Here is a 21,041-nt window from a genome sequence, read left to right on the forward strand (position 1 = left end):
CCCTTTAACCAAGATACAATTTATCCCAGCAAAATGCACAGATTTAAAGTGTACAGCTCGGTGCATTCTTACAGGTGTGTACCCCTGTGTAATCACCACCCCGATCGAATCGGAGGGCGTTTTCATCACACGGGGAAAGTTCCCTCCAGGACCCTCCCCTAGAGGGAATGTCTCATCTCACCTCCATCCCCTGGCTGAGTGTCACCTGACCTTGGACAGACATAAAGGCTATCAAGTGGGACGTGGGCCTCTGTCTCTCTCATGCAATATAATCACTTGGCCAAGTGGGACCACTCTTGGCACAGGCTGAACAATCCCCTGTTTGTGATGAATAAAGACTGGGGAACAAACAGTGAATCCTAAGAGGAAACGAACGCTCCAGAAGGGTGGTCTGCACAGAGCACATCAGTGGAAGCCCAGTGAAACTCAAACCCAGGGTGCACCCTACTCGGCACTCAGGGCACCTGTCTCGAGGGGACCTACCACAGGAGGCCTTGGTGGGGGGGGGGTGCTGCAGGGCTTGGTGGGGGGAGGAGTGAGGGGGGCCAGGGGCTTGCTTTTAAATCTCTGAACTCAGGCAGGAGGTGGGGAGGAGGGAAAGGAAGGGGAGGGGAGGCGAAGGGCAGCTACAGCAGCTCCTGGCCTGCTCAGTGGCCTCCGTGCCTACAGCTCAGGCCCATCAGCCCCACGTCCCAGCTCACATCCCACAGGAAGGGGTGGGAGCTGACGCCTGCTGGCTGGCCCGCCTGCTGACCCGGGGCAAGGCACAGCGATTGTGCGGCACATGGAGAGGCTTCAAAGGCAATCCCAGACCAAAGAGGCGCCTGTCTTGTCCCATAGGGACCAGTGGGAGCCTGGCATGAGGCCTGCCCCAGGAAGACTGCCACTGGGCTTTGGGGGACAGGGGACATGTAGCTGAGGGAAGCATGGAGAGAAGGAACTAGAAAGGTTTCTTCTTTCTTCCTAGTCTACCCTTGTGGTATGCACAGATACAGTCTAGCCACACATGCAGACCCTCTGCCTGCCTGCCTGTCTCTCACACACACATTGCCCTATCCTCACCCTGCCGCTCAGCGGGCAGCTCCTTCCCCCTCCCCTCCTTGCTCCCTTGCCCCCACCTCCCGGACACCTGGTCCCCTTGAGCGTCCTGCCTGTGGCTACACTGCTTGGTTCTCCAGTTGTTTCCTGGCCACCTACCAGCCTCCCCAGGTACAAGGAAGCTTCCAGAGAAATCAGCTTTCTTCTGAACCTCTACCCCATCCCACCCATCAGAATTCCCAGAACGAGACACAGGGCTCCCTAGGCCTGGCACAAAAGCCTCGGATGCTTCCCAAGAACACAGTGGTATTAGAAGACCTGCATTTGGCTATCCCCCTGCCCAGCTGTGATCTCAGGCAGGTCCTATCCCTCTCTGGGCCTTGGAACCTGGTTGATTACGTGAGAGGGCAGGACGGGGTCCCTGGCAGGCCCCCTCCTGCTCTGTCCGGGCACGCTGAGCCTCTGGATGGCATGGATGCAGCCAAGGCCACGTGCCCGTGGAGCCAGCCTGCAGGCCAGGGAATGATCCTTACCATCACTCCTGCTGCTGCCCAGCACGTGGGAACACCAGGGCAGCCTTGGGGACCCAGCCTTGGCTTTCCTTTCTCCTCAGGAGACCGCAATCCCACAATGCACACACACACCCTAGTTCTTCGGCCTGGTACTTGGGCCAGGAAGGCTCGGTGACTCTGGGCGGGAGAGGGTGCAGCCACAGAGGAGTAGGCAGCCAGCACGTGGAGTGCCTTCTGCTTCCACCTGACGTCTCACCCCCAAACCAGCCCCGGCACTTAAGCCCCCCTGCCCCAGCCCTCCCTGCCCTAGGCCCGAGGGCCATGGCGCACCCGACCCACCAGCCCTGGCACCGGCCCCGGCTCCTGGAGGGCTTCCTCTCCAACCTTGCTGCCCCAGCCCCACACCAGTCTTTCTCGTCCCTGCCGGGGCTTGGCTCATACACTGCCGATGAACTACTGTTTGGCTTCCTTTTCAAGAGTTTAATCTGCCTCTGAGCACTTGGAAAGCAATCTCTTTATAACTGAAATATCCAGGTTTTGCTAAAGAAAAGAAGACATTGCAGAGGGGAGGGGAAAGGAAGGAAGGAGAACACGTATGAGCGTGAGCGTGACGACCACATTGCACGTACGGAGGGCGGCCTCCAGTCTCCTGGGTACAAACCAACAGGCGTTTGTTATTACCTGTACTGAGCGCGTATTCCGCACCAGGCACAGTTCTGAGTTGGTAGATATTACTGATTTCACCCTCAAAGCAAGCCCACCCACTTGTGAGGAAGCAGTAGTGCACCCTCCCATTTCAGAGAAGGAACAACTGAGGCGCAGAAGAGGTTGACGCTTTGCCTGAAGTCACACAGCTGGTAGGCATGGGGCGTCCGGTCAGGAGTCCGCACGCCCGACCTCCCCCAGCCCAGGCTCGCGAGCACAGGGAGCAGGGCAATGGGGTAGGTGCCTGAGGGGAGAGTCTGTCTGGAAAGGGGCCTGAAGAGGCAAGTGATAGCAAGCCCATTCGTGGAGGGGCCCCGGGGTAGGCAGGCGGGGCAGGATGCCAGCCTCACGCAGCTTTTGTCCTTCCAGCACTATTCCCCCGTCAGCCCCCGCTTCCCCTCAGCCTCCCACGGCTGCCCCCCTACAGCTTCCTGACCACTGTGTGCCATCCCCTCACCCAGCCCCCTGGGCTGCAGCTCTCTGGGCTCTCTGCGAGACACCTGGGCTTTAGTGGAATGCTCATATGCTCATTAGGCTCGGGACATGGACGGACAGACCAGAGTTCAAGTCTGGCTTTGCCACTTACCAGCTGTGTGACCCGGGACAGGAACTTAGTCTTTCAGAGCCTCAGTTTCCCCATCTGTAAAACAGGATGTTGATAATGCCACCTCCCTCAGAGTAGGTGAAGGGATCAAGGAGCGTGAGATGCTCCTGGCACCTAGGGGGTGGCCCGTGAGTGTCAGCTCCCTGGCTGGGTGAGCAGCGTCAGTCTGGCCGGAGTTTAGATGGCTCAGGGCCTTTTAAGTCCTCACCACTCACAGCAGGGTCCCCAGGCCTCACATCCCCTGGGAGCTGGTTAGAAATGCAAGCTCTCAGGATAGCCCGGACCTACTGAGTCAGAACCTGCATCTTAACATAGCATTCTAGGAGATTTGTGGGTGCATTAAAGTCACTTGCAGCCTTCTGGGGGCTTGGTCACCTGCTTCCAAGCATGAAAATGGGTGAGGGGTGGAAAAAGACAGTGGGGAGGTGCAGGCTCCTGGTGGGAAGAAACACCTGAAGGGACAGCATGGCTCGTCCCTGAACAAACAGTCCTGATTCTCAGGCCCAGAGACCAAGGTGGAGGCAGGAACACGGGGCTCTAGGCTGGCTCTGCACTCAATGCTCGCCCGGTGCTGGGGCTCCAGCCTGTGCAGGAGGGGGAACGGTCCGGGTCTGTGGGGAAACAGCCAGGAAACTCATCTGGTTACCAGTGGAAAAGCAGTCCAGATAGGCTGCGTGAGACGCGCCCACTCACACACCCACAGCATCTCCTACACACACAACCTTGCACATACAAGCACGCTTACCATGCCATTCACATGGCCCCAGAAGGACAGTGTGCACCCGCATGGGTGTGTTGTGTGGTCCACAGGAGGCAGGGGGTGTGCTGAAGCCCCCTGCAGCAGGCCTAGGAGACCACTCCTTCCTCCTTACTGCTTTACCCTTGCTTGCACCTGCCTAAGCCCCAAATCCATCTGAGCCATGAGAAACCCAAGTCCTGCGCATCTGAGGTCAACAAGGACCCACATTTTGATTGGTCACCTGCAACATGCCTGCTGACCGCCCCCCCAAGCATGAAACTTCCCACCCCAGATGGCTGGGGGAGTAAATAACAGGGTGAAGCTTCTGATCTCAGGGTCCCCCCCGAGGCAGCAACACACCGTGGAGGCTGTGCATCCAACACACTCATCTCGGACGCACGCATTCACACAGACCAGGAGCCAAGCTGACCCCCTCTCCGACCATGTCACTTCCCAATGGGCAGGGACCGTTGTGCACCCTACCCACAGATGGGGGCAGCTCTCACCTCTATACCTCCATGTCCGGTTCAGAAACACACACCCTACTGACCTCGTTCACCACCACAATCTGGACTGCCAAGGGCCCCAGGCTCATGCAGGCTCCTAAGAAACCCTAAAGTGTGGGGCCAGAACCTCAAGCAGGCCTAGGAGGCCCAAGAAAGAGCCATAGATTAGGGGGTCAGTGGGGACTGCTGCAGGTTATGTGATGTCATGGGTTCTGGAAAGGCCCTTGGCCCCAAAATATCTCCCCTCTGGGTCCGGAAATCCCTCCCACCCCTCTAAGAGTTTGCTGCTGGGAGACGCTACCCCGTGAAGCCCCGGTAGCTCTCAGCTCTGGGGAGGCTGACAGTTGGCTCAAGGGTGGGGAAAGATGGGCGGGGGAAGGCGCAGGGAGGTGGCGGCGCCAAAAGCCCACCATCATCTCCCTTGGGTGCCCTGCCTGCGGGCTCGGAACTCCCACCGGGAGGGGGCACTCTGTCCCCCAATGCCAGGAGGCTGGCTCCCTAAAAGCCAGCACCTCTCGGCCAGGGAGGGGGTCCAGCAAGGGGAAGGACATGAAGCGCCCCTGCCCCACCCATGCCAGAGGAAACCAAGTCCCAACCTGACTGTCCCCTTGCGGAAGGCAAAGTGCTGGTGGCCAGGAGGGGGTGGGAGCCCTGAGACAAGAGAGGTGGGGGACAGGAGGAGAATTAACCAGGTTCCAAAATAGCACAGTTGGTTCTGCCTCGCTTCACCCTGTGCAATGTCTGGCAGCTTCTGCTTTCGGTCTGACTCACGCCTGGTGGGGGCAGGACAGGGCGGCCGGCGGCACGGACAGAGGCCGCAGGATGGCGACAGGCTGTCCTCTGCTCACTACACATCGGCCTTCCTCCCCTGTCCCCCCCCAAACCTGGCCTTCTGGGGACAACAGCAGCGGCACAAAATCAGGGGTTCCCTTGCCTGGGTCCTGTCCCAGCCCTCACCCACCCCAGGGCCTCCCCAGTGCTGCCTGCTACCCCAGACCCCAAACTCAGCTTTGTTTCTGTCCTGCCCAGATACGCTCCAGTGGGTACCTGGACCCCTTCTCCATCTGGGAAGCCAGAGAACTGGCCCGACAGCCAACCTCTCCCCCCGCAGGTGCAACGGCCTCCACGGCACGGCCCACGTACAGAGTGAGGAAGCGGCCTGCACCTGCCCTATCCCCGCTGCACGCACAGCTAGGACAGGAACACCACCAGTCTTACTCTCCAAACTTGCACAGCAGCCGGCCCACCTTTGGTTTCTGTCCTTAAACATAAGCAGCACTGTTCCCTTAACCGGGCAGAGAGAGGAACCAAGCGCCCTAGATTTTGTGCATGTCGGGCTGGGGGAGGAGCCCGTCACTCGGCTCTCCGGCTTTCGTCATCTCCCACCCACCTGTGTCCTGCTGCCTCCCCACGTCCCCCGCCCCCGGCCCCCCAGAGGAGAGGTGTGGGCAGCCATCTGTACCTGCCTTATACTTCCTCCCTGGACCAAAGTCGCTTCAGCTCCAACCTGAGCCACCAACAGAAAGCCTCATCATATAGTCCACCTCTTGGTCCCACATAAACCGTGTCCGGCCTCCTCCCAGCCCTCACACCAGCATGCCAGCCCCAAGAGCACAGCCACCCTCTGTCCAAGTGGGGCAGGTGCACAGTAGATGGAGGGAGAATATGTCAGAGGTCACGAGGTTGGCCCGCATGGGCAGACAAACTCCTGCCGCCCACCCTGGTACACGCACCCTGACCCAACCTGGAGGGGAAAGGCTCTGGGCGGCAGCTGGAGAGAGAAATCAAAGGGACGAGAATCTGGCCTGCCTGCCTGTGGCCTAATGCACCCACTGCCAGGCCCAGCACCTGCCCCGCCCTGCCCCCCACCTGCCCGCCCCGCACTCCCACACCTAAGGCCTTACCTACACACCACTTCCCACTCTTAACTCTTCCCATGCCCTCAGCCCCATAAGGCTTGAGAATGCAGTGTGAGCCTGTGGTACGGGAGCAGAAGTCAGCAGGGAGGAGGCCCCTCTCCAGGAAGCAGGCACCGGCCAGAGCCTTCACCAGGGACACAGAAGGATGCCCTTGCATAAAGCAACCCCCCACCCCATTGCCCCGCGCATTGCATCCTGTTCCTCATAGAGACGTGGAGGGAGGGCACTGGAAGACAACCACGTGGCAGCCATGGGGCTAGTGGCCCCAGGAGGGGAAGAGGCAGGGGCATTGAGAGAAAGGAAAAGGAAGTCAGCAAAACCGCTACAATCACAGTCTCAGGATGCTGGGGCTGGGAGGGGACTCGAAGGTGGCTCCAGGCTCTGTGCTCCCCGGCACATCCGTCCCACCCTCTCGGAGAGGACGTGGCCCAGAGAAGTCCACTCCCTTCGGCCGGGGACTGGAAATGGCTGCCGGTGTCCGGCACATGGGAAGGACCTCATGTGCACTGAGGCCCTCTCCTCTGCTGTGAGCGCCTGGAGGGGTCCTAACAGCTTCCTCTTTTTATCCGCAGCCACGGGCACATAGTAGGAGCTCCTTAAGTCTCTGTTGAACACAATGAATGTGGCGCTGGTGACTGGCTTGCGGGGCCGGGGGACAGGGTCTGCCCGGGGCAGCCGGGAGGCACGGCTTCGTGGGCATGGAAAGAAGGGAGCTGGGGAGACAGGGCTTGGCAAGACGCATGCTCCGAGGGACAGGCTGGACTACCGGGCCTGGGTTCAGAGAGCGCAGCTGAGGCTGTCAGGGCCCCAGCCTCACCCCTTCCAGCTGCCCGCACCTTCCCCCATGCCGTGTTTGAGCCAGCTGAGCCAGCTGAGCCAGCCGAGGCAGCATCCCGCCTTCCCCCAGCGGCCCTTAGCCATGGGCCGACGGGAGCTAGGCAGTAAGCACCCAGCTCCCCCCCACCCCACCCCCTGTCCCTGGGTCACTCTAAAGCAGGTTCCACGGGGGTCCCCAGTGAGCCTGAGCCTCAGGTGCCACAGTGGTCGCCCGCTCCTGAGCACACATTGTTCTGGCTTCCTTTCCTTCCCCGTCTCACTTGGCCTGTCCCACTGCCGGTCACCTCCCAGGTAAACTCCCTGCACTCACAGCCCTGTCTCAGCCAATGGGCCCTGATGAGGCAGTCAGGGCCTGAAACTGAGCAGCTAACTCTAGAGCTTAGAAAGACAGGCTGCTAAAAGGGCCAGAGTTAGAAGGCGGCTGGCCATCCCGTGGAGAAGCTGCGGGGTGGGTGTGTACGAACCCAATCACTGGGGGAGATGGGGCAACGGCCAAGTGCGTACCTAGAACTTTCCCACCCATTAGAGGTAAGACCGCCCTCAGAAGCAGAGCTGACAATATGGACAGAAGCAACAAGGATGAGCCAGGGTTGCACTTCATGTGGAGAAGAAGCCCCCATTCCAGGGGGGTGATGGCAGCCATGAGGTTACTGGTGGCAAATGCCAAGAGGACTAGAGACCAGCAGTGCCTCCCGACCCCAGGCTGCATCGAGGAGAGAACTCAAGAACCCCAGCATTCTAGAACCTTAGCACGCCCATTCATTCCATAGCATGGCTGTTACGCTCCATGTGAAGGACTAGGCACTGGGGACACCAAGGGCGGCCACTTGATTCCACACCAAGAACATACGTTTTAAAGCAGGTGGAGCTGAATATTCCAGATGTGTCGCTTATTGTCTGTGTGTCCTTCAGCAACTCACTCAACTTCCCAGGCTCTTACTATCCTCATGTGTAAGATGCAGAAAATGGCCATCTTGGAGAATTTCTGTAAGGATTCAATGTAAAGCACCTAATATAAGTGTTCAATGAATATCTGACGAATGGATGGATGCATGTGTGCATGGATGGATATAACGGATGGATGCATACATGGATAGTAGGTGGGTGTTTGAAAGGAGACAGAAAAGACACAAGAGTTGTCTGCAGTCTGATTCCCATCTGGGTCCATATCCTTTCTGCTAAATTTAATAACAAAAACATGAAGGCCCATCACTCTCTAATTTATCTGTTAGAGAAATCCGTATCTCCATTTATCAGGCTGACAAATGAAAAGTAAGATCCTGGGCGCCTGGGTGGCTCAGTCGGTTAAGCAACTGCCTTCGGCTCAGGTCATGATCCTGGAGTCCCGGGATCGAGTCCCGCATCGGGCTCCCTGCTCGGCAGGGAGTCTGCTTCTCCCTCTGACCCTCTTCCCTCTCGTGCTCTCTATCTCTCATTCTCTCTCTCTCAAATAAATAAATAAAATCTTAAAAAAAAAAAAAAAGAAAGAAAGAAAAGTAAGATCCTCCTCAGGAGACTTAGCCACACTATTGGGGGCGGGTCATTCTCTGAAGGGTACAGGGAGCTATGTCAGAACAGGGGGGCATCCTTCTGGCTCAGTCTTCATCACGCCAGGCCCCTGTGAGGTCCCACCAGGCCCATCGCCCCCTCCTCAAAGGCCCAATTCCAGGGAAGCTGGGTCAGGGGCTAGGGACAGGGAGGGGAAGCCAGACAAAGCAGGGCAGGGGGAGCAGGCCAGGATGGCAGGCAGAGAAAGCCAAGAACAGAGTATGGACGTGTGGGAGGGGGTGAGCAGGAATTGGACAAAGGGGGCTGAAGAGCAGAGAGAAGGGTTTATTGTCTCTGGAGAAACAGAGAAAGAAAACAGCCCTGAGAGAACAAGGGAGTGGAAACAAAATGGACTGAGCAACAAAGAAAAGTCGTTCCCTGCTCCATCACCCCCAATGGCGCCCCACTGTCCTCCAGACAAAGTTCGCCAAACTCCCTACCAGGCCTCAAGGCATCCAGAATGCCCTCCCTACACGGCCCCGGGCTGAGCTGGGGAGGCCTCCTCGCTCCTTCTCCCCAACACAGTCTGGGCCTCCAGCTGCTCCCCCTGCCCCATCCCACTTCCATAGAATGTCCAACCCCCACTGGTGTCCAGAAGCCTGTAGATGTGTCCACTCGGATGGCGATGTGTTGGCTGTTGGCAGGAACGGCACAAACGGAGAAAGATGAGCCCCAGCGGAGTGGGGAGGGAGACAAGGCTCCGGGGCAGGGTGGGAAGGAAGCCGGCTTCAGTGTCCCCTTCCAGTTTCTCTCTCCTCCACCTGTCCCCATGGCCCAGCCTTGGCCTTGCACAATCTTGTGGTCACTGCAGAATGCCCAGTCCATTTTTAAGAGGGCTGAGGTGGCACCAAAGGAGGGGACCAGGCCCCATGCCCAGGACGACAGGGCACAAGGAGGGTGGGCTGAGAAGAGAGAGAAGTTTCAGCTCTGCCCAGCCCCGGGGTGGGGCTCGTGGGGTAGAGGTGAGCCCAGGAAGGGAGAAATGGGACAGACCCCATAAGAGTGCTGTCTGGGCACCTGCCACCTTGCCCTGAGGGGCACGGGCATGAGGCAGAAGCGGGACCCCCCTCATAGCCTAGAGCCAGGCTGCCCCTCTGCAGGCCGCCTGGCCTCAGAGGTCCCTTCGGGCTGGGAAACCTGAGGAGATGGGGCAGTTCAGGACGGACTCTCAGAATAGAAGCAACTGGAAGCCTTGGCACCCTGCCTCCAGGGGCATCTAGATTGGGAAAGGGGGGCTTCCTCACCAGTCTGTGGAGCAGAGGATAAGTGCAAGGGTCCAGGCCCCAGCCCTCACCACACCTCATCTCTACACTCCTGTGCCCTAGCAAGATGCACAGGAGATATACAATGCAGGTGGAGCAGGGAAACTGAGGCACAGAGCTGCCTTCCAGCTCTGGAGACCTGCTCTGCCCACTCGGCCCCCCTAAATCGTCCTTGAAAATTAACTACCATACTTTTCACAAGCACATGGAGATTCTAGACCCTAACGATCCTGGGCCCCCTTCACCCTGGGAACATACGCTTTCTGGAAGTGGCCTGCCCCAGCCCCCAAAGCTGGTCTGTGAAAAGAAGAAGGCCTGCCTTTTCCTGAACCCTAACATGGGAGTAAGTGGTGCAGAGAGCCCAGACTCTGGCCCCAAGGCTGCCTGGGCTCAACCCTGAGCTCCACCGCCTGGTAGCTGTGTAACCTTGGGCAAGTCACTGATGCCTCTCAATGCCACGGTTTCCCGACATGAATGGGGAGCTAATGCTCCCTGCTCTGGTACCTCACACTTGAGGACAGGAACAAATGTATTCATCTGGTTCCTCAAGTAGCTGGATGGTCCCCGCCCCTCCACTCAGGACACGCTCTCCACCCTGATCACCGGTCCTCCTGCCTCCCCACCAGGGGCCCAATGGCTCGGGCCCTGGCAGAGGCTGCTGAGGAACTGAGGAGCCACTGCTGTTGACAGAGCTGGTGCCAGCCCACGGTGGGCACTGAGCCCGGGCATACAATGGGGCTGTGTGTACACCCAGCGTTGCCCGGGAGCAGAGCTGGGCAGGCCAGCATCTGGGGTCAGGCCAGGAATTCATTTCCCTGGAGAGGGCCTCCCCACCCCTCCCAGGCTGCACAGCCCTGCTGGGGGGGTGGGTAGGGAGGCAGGCACCACCCACTCCCTCAATGAGCCCAGGCAGCGGAATGGGGACATGCTCAGTGCCGGGCACTGGGGAATTAGGGAGTCCTGGATCCAGCTGCCCCACTGGGCTGCTCACTTGTGAGGCATTTCGGACCTGTTATGTAATGTGGGGCTGTGACCTCTGCTGTGGGCAAAGGAAGGTAGTCTGCGGGGCCAGGAGGAGGTACAAGAAAAGTCTGCTGAGACCCTCTCCCCAGAAAGAGAGCCTCAGTCCCAACCCCCGCCCCACCCCCCCAATCTTGCTGGGGCCCTGGGCTCAGCACCAAGGCCCCGGGTGACCCAGGGGAGAGAAGCCGCTCACTCCCCAGGGGAATGAGTCACCAGCAGGCTGAAGCTGAGACGGCAGGGACGGTGGGCAGGGGGAGCCTCTCCTCTCCCCTCCCTGGCAGGTCTTCTCAAGCTGGAAAACCACCGGGCTGGTATGGGGTAATGACCACAGCATCCCAGCCGGGGCCCCTGCAGGCTACTTCCTCTGGCTTTAGGGGATTACCTAGTGCCTGGAATTGAGGCCTAGATGCCCTCCTCGTCCCCACACTGACACCTGTAGCTGCAGGTACAGATGAACTCGTGAAACCCCCGAGAGGGGTGTCAGACTGCAGATCAAGGCGGTCCCCTCCCCCTGAGGTGGGAGCAGGGGCAGCACGGGCCTCTGGCCGGTAGGTAGGGGAGGCAGGGGGGAAGGAGGGAAGCCAGGCCACCCTATCCCTCAGGTCCTGGCCAAAATGCAGAGACCGAAGGGCTCCTTTGCATGAAATCACTGTCCATTCTCCTCAGAGCCCTGGCAGCTCCAGGCAATAGGAGATAATCGCCCTTGCTCCCTCCTGCCTCCATTCACCCCCCCACACACACACCCAGGCACTAAGGACACAAATATGTGCCCTATGGGTGGCCACCCACACTCCCAGAAGGTCACACACAGAAGTCGCGGTGGCAGCTGCAGCCCAGAGGACACAGTCTGATGCCCCCCTTCCTCTCACACCCACAGGCCCCCACGTCACCAGCCAAGCCCCAGCTCCAGCATATCATAGCCTGGGGGCCCCATTCAGAGCGCTGCGGCACCCCAGCTTTCAGCTCAGGAGAACGTGCGGGGGCTCCTGCCTGGGGAGAGGAAGAAGACCTTCAGTAGCCAGGCCCACTTCATGGAGCTGAGTGTGTGTGTGCACACGCGCAAGCGGGTCCAAGCTGTCCTGAGAACAGAGACTGGGCACCAGAAGGGACCTTCTGAAGCTGAGCCCATCACCCTCCTTTTATCAATGGTCATACTGGGGCTCCGACTGAGGAAGTGTCTTTGTTCAAGTCTCTGAGTACGGCTGAGCCTGGACCCCAGGGCTGGGGCAGCTTCGGGCTGGTCAAAGAAGCAGGGGACAGGGAGGACGGAGCCAGGGCCAGAAGGAAGAGGAAGGGGTAGTGGAGGATCTGCCACCACAGGAGGGGTCCTGCTTTTCTGGGATACTGCACTGATACCACTTCATTCATTCTGAAGTATTTCTTCAGCACCTACTATGTGCCAGTGCTGGGGCAGGGGCTCTTCTGCCCCATCTCAGCCCTCGCTCCCTCCCATGAGATTTTGCTTCCGGGGTTGGGGGTTGTCTTCAAGGCACCCCTGTCCTGCAGGCAGCCAGGCCAGGGCAATGCTCAAAGCTTGCCCCAGGGAAGCAACCAGACAGCCCCCTCCGTGCCCCCACGCCCCATGGGGAGCCCCAGCACTCTCTGGGCACCAGTGCCCATGGCACACTGGAACCCCCCTGCACAGGTCACCTCCAAGATTCAATGCCCATCAGATGACAAGAAGCCTGGGAAGTCACCCACCAGAGATCCTGGGGCTGTTTCTAGCAGCAGAACCCTGTTTTCAGACAAAATGTACCTAGATCTTTGATATGTCAACCTCGAGAATGAAGTAGCTCTGTGGGGATGGGGGAAGGCCAGACCACCTGGCCTCTAGCTGGGGGCCTCCCCACCCCATGCGTTCAAATAGTCCCCGAATCACTCCCTGGGGTTTGGAGGAAGAGTCTCAAAACCAGCTTTCTCTGGTCTCTTTGCTGCGTTACAGAAGCCCAGGGGAAGCCAGTGATGTGTGCAGATCACATAACTGAGGGACAGCCAGGACCACAGGCCCCCTTCTCCAAGCCTCGAGGCCACACTCTCTTCCCTTACTCCCCAGGCAATGGTACCACATCCCTCTCATGGGAAAGGGCCACAGCAACGCACCCCACCTGGCACACACTCTCACGGGTCCAGCTCCCACCAGGGGCCCAGCAAGAATTCTATGGCCTATTATCATCTCTGTCTTGTAGGAAAAGAAATGGACGTTCACAAAGGTCAAGCGACTCATGGAACCCGTGAAGCATAAAGCCCACGTTCCAACCCACCTCTCTGCTCTCCACCCCTTACCACAACCCTACAGAAATCGCTGTCACAATACCTCGGTATAAGCCCTCCCTCTGAGCCCCATCCCTAGCCTCACGTCACTCAGAGAAAAGCTGGGAAGCCTCTTGCCCAACTCATTCTGACATCCAAAGAGGGCACACACAGAGCTTCTCATACTAATGAGAAGCTCATACTAATAATAATTCTCATACTAATAATAACAACAAAAGTAATAAGAATGCCACTACCTCCTTACATATAGCACTTACTATTCAGCATTTCATATGTTCTTATCTTAATCCTCAAAACACTAGACTCCCATCCTTATCCCACAGATAAGGAAACTGAGCTACAAAGAGGTGGATGACTTGCCCAAGGTCACCCAGCTAGGAAGGAGCAAAGCCAGGACTGGGCCCCAGGCAGTCCGGCTGCAAAGCCTGCACACCTAACCACTGAGCAATACTCCTCCCCTATAACGACTGCTGGCTCCTCCTTTGGTGGGGGCTACAACAGGGGCCTGAGCTGGGGGCTTGCCCCCTCCTCTGAGGCCCCTCTCTGCAGGGGTCAGAAGCCAACTGGACCGTCCAGCGTGGGCCTGGGAAAGCCTACCTGATGAGCACTCATCCCCCACCCCAGCCACAGGAGCTGGAGCTGAAGGGATGAGATAGTGGGAGAGCAGTCAAGGCACAAGCACAAATAGGACACCAACTGCATGCCCGGCTTCACGTCGTGACAGGTGAGGGAAGCAGAAGACTCTGTCCTCTCTCCCCAGTCCCCAGCAATGCCCAAAGGGGTCGCCTCTGCACCCCTATCCCCTTCAGTACTAGCTGTGCCAGATGTTGGCAACACTTAAGAAACAGGGCTAAAAATAGACTCTGTAAATGAGTCAGTGCTAAGAATAACTCCGGGCAAACAGCCCTCTGGGAGAGGACACTCAGCCAGGGAGGCACCGTCTCCTCCCACCTCCCAGGCCCTATCTGGCCCATCTCCTGGCCTTTCCCTCAGAGCCCACCACCGTTCACACAGGACCTAGGGGATCTATACCCCAACTGCTGGGTTGATGGAGACAGGGTGCGCCCACACGCCCTCCCACCCCACAGGACAGGTGGCCAGCCGCCCTAGATGAATGGTGGGGGGTACCAAGCAGCAGGCAGGGCTGGAGAAGGCCGCCCGGCTCAAGGCAGAGCTGCGCTGAGGCCCTGAGATGCTTGACCTTCTCTCCCCAACTTGAACACCAACTCCCCCACAGGAAAGTGGGAAACGGTGTCCCAGCTCCCACCCCTCCTGTCTCACCTGCAGAATGGGTCCCAGAGGCAGCCAGACCGGCCCACCTTGTAAGTGATGGGGGGTGGGGGACCTCGGAGGGATGGCAGCACCGTAAAGGGCAGACAGCAAGCATGGGGGTGGAGACGGAACTTAGGAGGGCGAACGTGCTAGATCCCACAGCCGGAGGTCTCCCCCATTTTTTCCTGGTTCTTCCCTCATTGCCCCCCAGAAACGATAAGAAGAGTTAGACTCACTGGCATCTGTACATGAATTGAAAATGAATAGAGCACATTCACATACGGTGTCAGAGCGAAGCCTCTCAATAACTCCAGATGATAAACCAAGTGATGAGTTTCCTGACACAGTTGAGGAGACTGGGACTCAGAAAACCCAATTAACTTGCCAGGGCCCCTTCAGCTGGGATGCAGCCTAATATTGCCATCCATTAGCCGGGCAAGCAGCTCCCCGGAGCCTGTGTGCTGGGCACAGCCCCATCTCCATCAATGAATGCCCAGAGGGAATAGGACACCCTCTAATCCTGCTGGCAGCCCCGAGGGAAGGGGCCAGAAAAAGGTGAGGGGCCTTCAGGAAGGGAGTGGCACTAAGTACAACATTTCTCTGAGAAGAATGGAGGAAGGAGGGGAAGGCAGGGATGTCCTGGGCAGAGCACTGGCCATGAAGGCAGTTGCCCTGAGATCTAGTCCCAGCTTTATGAGAGATAACTGCATGATCTGGGGAAATCATTTCCTAGGTTTCACTCCAGGTCTGTTTCTCCATCTGGAAAATGGAGCTTTTGAACACCAGGCCTTTGAGATACCCTACAGTACATCACAACCACATACTGGAGGTACACAATGAGTATCAGCATATCAAACGCTCTGACAAGTCCTACAGCAAAGAAAACCATTTGAGTAGGTTTCTTCTTTTTAAAAAAAAATTATTTTATTAAAATTCAATTATTTAGCATAGAGTGTATTATTAGTTTCAGAGGTGGATTTCAGTGATTCACCAGTTGCATATAACACCCAGTGCTCATTATATCACATGTCTTCCTTAATGCCCATCACCCAGTCACTCCATCCCACTACCCACCTCCACTCCAGCAATCCTCAGTTTGTTCCGGATAGTTAAGAGTCTCTTATGGGTTGTCTCCCTCTCTGATCTCATCTTATTTTATTTTTCCCTCCCTTCCCCTATGACCCTCTGTTTTGTTTCTTAAATTCCACATATAAGTGAAATCATACGATAATTATCTTTTTCTAATTGACTTATTTCTCTTCCATTTTGTTTTTGATTCCTCCTCTCCCATACCTGCTTGACCACCAAACCCTTCCACGGAACACATCTGGGAGTAGAACTGGGGTCCCCTGGAGTAGATTTGGGGTCACCAGTTCAAATGCCTATAAAAACCAGCAGGAAACATGAAAGCTTGAAGCAGGCCCAAACAAAATGCATCAGGACTTTGCAGTTAGCAGCAAGCCCCTCAAAATTCCTAGTGGCTCTGGGGTTTCAGGGAGTTTGGCACTTCTGTTTTATGAAGGTCTCCCTCAGAACCCACCCAGGGTTTCATCCTGACTGATCCTCAACAGTCCTGTTGAGAGGGGCAAGTGAAGGAGAGCAAAACATGTCACTTTGGCATACTGATTATTTTGAATTAAAGTTACTTAAGAGACAGCAGGTACAAAAAGGACACCCTGCCCCTCCTTTGTGCCCCTGAGAGCAGGAAATAAATCTCCCACCTGAAGAGTACCCTCCCTGTACCAAGAGGTAGAGACACACCCTTATCACCAGAAATAGGGAATTCAGGGCCCAGAAGGCTGTATAAACAACCCTTGTTACTTCTTTTTTTTTTTTTTTTAACTTTTTAAAAATTTATTTGAGAGAGAGAGAGCAAGAGTGGGGAGAGGGGGAGAGGGAGAGGCAGACTCCCTGCTGAACACAGAGCCCAGTTCCGGACTCGATCCTGGAACTCCGGGATCATGACCTGAGCTGAAGGCAGACGCTTAACAGACTAAGCCACCCAGGTGCCCTTGTTACTTCTTTATTAATTAGCTACCCCAAGCCCAAACCCCTTTGTTTTCTTAATTCTTCACAAATGTATTGTTTCTTTGTCTAAATGGTACAAAAGCTGCCTGCTTCATTCACTTCTTTGAGTCTCATATTTTGGGGGTTCCTGCACATACAAAATTAAATTTGTTTTTCTCCTGTTAATCTATCTTATATCAATTTAATTATTAGCCCAGCCAAAGAACCTAGAAGGGAAGAAGGGAAAAATTTTCCTCCCCTACAGTTTTGGTGTCCAACATGGGGCTCTTTGCCGGCTGGACAATGCTCACTCCGGGAACAGCAGAGAGATTCTGGGACCTCTCGCAGGAGCCAGCAGAAGGTAAAAACTTCTTAGCCACATCAGTCCCCCAGATCTCTGCCTGCTGGGTCTGGTGAAAGCAAGAATGGTAAGTCCTTTTCTCTTCTAAATTTAGATTGGGCAAATATTTGTGTCAACTAGTTCCTTGGGTATAGGGACTCTAGTAAAAATGTGTTATAAATACTTTTGTTTTCTACTGATCCTCTGACAACCAGAGATTGTCACTGTTTTCTCCTGTCTCTGTCTTGTGTCGTTTGTCATATGGAGAAGAACCAGAGGTCTCCTTTCCTTTCGTCTTATTCTACGTCCTGAGAGCTTGGCTTTGTGATCGGTGAGAATATTCCCTCTGGTCTTCACCAGCAGGAAGGCACATGTCCCATCATACGTTTGATGGCCAGTTGAATAGACTGGGGTTCCAAGACACCAAGCCACAAGTGGCATTCTCTTTGTCCGACGATGCCAACTCTCAGAGGAATCTGTCATAAGAGGGTCCCAATCCAACAAAGGCCTTTGTCGTCTCAACCTGCACTGTCTTGGTAGTGCTAGAGAAGTCTCATTCCACCCGGGCTGACAAATTAGCAGGTCTGTAACTGGAGACATCTAATGTTCCCATGAAAGACCACAGAGACGCCATTTTTACTACACCGTTATTACCACCTATGATGACAAAGGTCTTTGCTTTCTTAGACTAACACTGGGTGAACTTCTTGGCTCTTGTAAAGGCTGCATCTTTTGCACCTTCTTTAGGAACACCACTAATGCCCAGGGTTAAGCCATTAAAAGGCTTATTGGTTCAAGTCACTATTAAGATTAATATAAGATCCTCCTTGTCAATGACTATGGATTCTTTGAATTGGACAAACTTCTATATTCACATACACACAAAAACTGAGAGCTCTCATTCTAAATAATTGCCTAATTGGTACCTACAGAAAGATCAAATTTAAAAGAAGACACAAAGGCACAGGGTGGCTAGCCTGAAGGACTTTTTCAACAAGACGAAATTACAAAGCCCCTTTTGTCTCCACTTTGAGAAGATCCTACCAAATTTAAAGAAGAGTTAGAAAGATGAGTGATCATTCACAACCCCACTCCCAGGGACCTCGACTGGCTGCTAAGGAGCATTCTCCCCACCTGTGATTACACTATAGTTATCAGACAAGCCAGATGGCCTCCCTGGGGAAAGGCACCCCTCCCCCTCTTCACAGAGAAAACAGATGACTAGAAATTCTCCCAGGCCCTCCTGAAATGATCAGGAAATGAATCAGCTGGAGGCCGATGTTCAATAATAGGAACAATAATAGAGTCTTTCCCCCCTAAGGTGAAGTGGTCCAAGAAGGCCTTTGTTAAACGCTTTAGACTTTCAGACTCTCTAGGATGTAGACATTTTCCCATCTCAGTTGGAAATCTCCCTGATACAAAGAAGCAAATTTAGTTGGATGGGCAGGTCAGCCCCCTTGATATTCAGGCCACAATCCAGTCCTTGGGGAACTGGAAATGACTGTCTTTGTCTTGCAAATCTCTACAAAGCCAGAAATGTGGGCCTAGACACACTTCGAATCCCACCTATCTTTACCAATCCCCAAACCTCATTTTCTCATCTCAGAATGCTTACAGATATTGTAAAAGATGAGGACATTGGAAACAGAGTTATCCTGCACTTAAGAAAAAGTAGGAAAAATGTAAATAGGGATTACTCTAGACCTCTGATAAGAGGCAAATATACCCCCAAAACTCCTTGGAAAAGACTTAGGTCCTTTCTCTGTGCCTTTGTAATACGGATTTTCTGCTCCCATCTTCTCTAGGATTTAAGAGCTGTTCTTTGAAATGAAAACTTTTAGGGAGAAGTTTTTCATCGGGCAGAGAAAAAGGGAACAATTTGAAAATGGGGCTAGTGCAAAATCTTGTGTTTTGCCCACAAATGTCCTTTTAAAAAAGCTTTAGCTGGGCACCTGGGTGGCTGAGTTGGTTAAGCAACTGCCTTCTGCTCAGGTCATAATCCCAGGGTCCTGGCATCAAGCCCCTCATCGGTCTTAGTGGGGAGCCTGCTTCTCCCTCTGCCTGCTGCTCCCCCTGCTTGTGCTCTCTCTCTCTCTCTGACAAATAAATACACTCTTATTAAATGAATAAATAAATTAAATAAATAAATAAAAAGTAAAAAAGCTTTAGCCATCTGAGTGGGGAAGCTTAACTTGTTCCAACTGCCGGAAATACAATTTGGATCCAACTGTTCTATAAACTTGTGAGTTTTGTATTATTGCACCTCACTCCCAGCTAAAATTTTAGAATGATGGCTATAAAGTCTTTGTGTTTGTGTCTCTCTGTATATTTACATGTGTCTATGTGTATGCTGTAGATATATGATATATTTCTACCTCCCAGATGGTATTGCCAAAATTAATCTGTAAAAGAGCTCTATTGAGTTGGGGGAGCAAGCACTTCCAAGGACAGTGAATACTAAAACTCAGAAATATGAAAACTAAACCAAAATTTTTTTTAGGTTCACACTGATCTGGGACAATCTTGGGAACTAAAAGCTTGTTAAAGCTTGTTGGTTTAATTAAAATAGATGTGCCTTCAGAGTTATGAGCATCAATTATGATGCAAACATATAACTTTTACTCTACCATGGTTTACTGGTCAAGTAAGTTTATATTTTCCGTTACAGAATTTGTCAGCGAGAAAAATAGCTTTGGATAATGTCTGATTTTGTCTAACGTCTCATGAAGTTTTTGTGGGTAATCTAAATGTAATGTTTAAAACAGGTCATTTAGGTAGATGAATGGGATAAGAATGTTTACACAAACTTTTTTAATAACTTTTTTTATGTACACTTTTCAACAATAATTGTGTTTTATAGTATATCTACTTTTTTAAAAATTATTTTTTTATTTGTCAGAGAACGAGAGCACAAGCAGGGGGAGCGGCTGGCAGAGGGAGAGGGAGAAGCAGACTCCCCACTGAGCAGGGAGCCCCATGTGGGACTTGATCCCAGGACCCTGGGGTCATGACCCGAGCCGAAGGCAGACGTTTAATGGACTGAGCTACCCAGGCGTCCTAGTACGTCTACTTTAAAAATAGCTTCCCAGGGGCGCCTGGGTGGCTCAGTTGGTTCAGCCACTGCCTTCGGCTCAGGTAATGATCCTGGAGTTCCTGGATCAAGTCCTGCATCAGGCTCCCTGCTCAGCAGGGAGTCTGCTTCTCCCTCGGACCCTCCCCCCCATCGTGCTCTCTCTTTCTCTCTCTCTCAAATAAATAAAATCTTTAAAAAAAATAGTTTCCCAAATCTTTTGATAACTTCCACCATTAGTTCTGCTAAGTTAAATAACAGAAATTCATTGAGTATCAATATCCTTTCCAAGTAAGATAAAATATTAAACATTAATTACTGAACATAAGTTTACCCAATTTTGTCTAAAGATATTTCAGTCTGTTAAACATGTCTTGGCCACATTAAAAGATTTTACGATTAAGGGGCGCTTGGGTGGCTCAGTCGTTGGGCATCTGCCTTCGGCTCAAATCATAATCCCAGGGTCCTGGGATCGAGCCGCACATCAGGCACCCTGCTCAGTGGGAAGCCTGCTTCTCCCTCTCCCACTCCCCCTGCTTGTGTTCCTGTTCTCGCTGTGTCTCTCTCTGTCAAATAAATAAATAAAATCTTAAAAAAAAAAAAAAGCATTGCACAATTTAAAAAGGCACATGCTTCTAGAAATTTTAAGATGTATCTATAAATTTGCCAATTTATAGACTGCTGGTGTAACATACAGTTCACCATTGTTTACTTGTTAGTTTTCACTATAAGTTAAAAAAAATTTTTTTAAAGATTTTATTTATTTATTTGACAGAGAGAGACGCAGCAAAAGAGGGAACACAAGCAGAGGGAGTGGGAAAGGGAGAAGCAGGCTTCCCACGGAGCAGGGACCCTGAAGCGGGGCTCGATCTCCAGAGCCGAAGGCAGACGCTTAACGACTGAGCCACTCAGGCGCCCTGTAAGTTAAAATTTTTAAGGGTTAAACATTTTAATTAATATATGTAATCACTACAACTAGAAATAGTAAGGGAAACAACTCTATGCAAAAAATAGTAGGGTATGGGTTTTTTGGTTAGAAAAAGGTATGAGGTATGAAGATATATTTTTTTAAAAATTAAAGAAAGGGAGAGAGAGTGAAAGAATTTTACCAATCCAATTACCGGATTGTGTGACCAATTCTGCTAAAATCAAATTATTACTAGAAGGGTTTTAAAAACTAAGTTTTAATATCAATAGTTTGGCTATTATAAAACTAAAACTGCTAAAAGGACAAAGTTTTCTTGGACTATTGGTCTGCTCCTGATAAGAGATTATAAAAGGACTTTTCCCTTTTTTTTTTTAAGTCTTTTTTTTTCCCCCTCCCTGCCCCTCCTTTTTTTTAACCTTTTAAGTTTGTCTTTATTATCAGGCCTTTGATTACTTAAGAA

At 53.4% G+C, this 21,041-nt stretch overlaps 1 protein-coding gene across 12 annotated transcripts in view; it reads right to left on the reverse strand.

Annotated features, from left to right (window-relative positions):
* TFEB (transcription factor EB) overlaps positions 1-21,041 on the reverse strand; it is a 55,621-nt gene that overhangs the window by 15,450 nt on the left and 19,130 nt on the right. For 4 of the 12 annotated variants that reach the window (XM_073904958.1, XM_073904956.1, XM_025890807.2 and 1 more), the window contains exon 2: positions 2,842-2,895. The exons of 5 other annotated variants lie outside the window; for them this stretch is intronic. The gene's annotated coding sequence lies outside the window, so the exon portion shown is untranslated. Of the gene's footprint in view, positions 1-2,841; positions 2,896-6,008; positions 6,175-21,041 lie in introns of those variants that run through there. 3 more of the 12 variants (XM_073904957.1, XM_025890805.2, XM_025890809.2) reach the window with 2 other exon arrangements.

This window comes from Callorhinus ursinus, unplaced genomic scaffold (assembly GCF_003265705.2).
Source record: "Callorhinus ursinus isolate GAN/ISIS: 27379988/994484 unplaced genomic scaffold, GSC_fseal_2.0 scaffold22, whole genome shotgun sequence".
Taxonomy (NCBI): domain Eukaryota; kingdom Metazoa; phylum Chordata; class Mammalia; order Carnivora; family Otariidae; genus Callorhinus; species Callorhinus ursinus.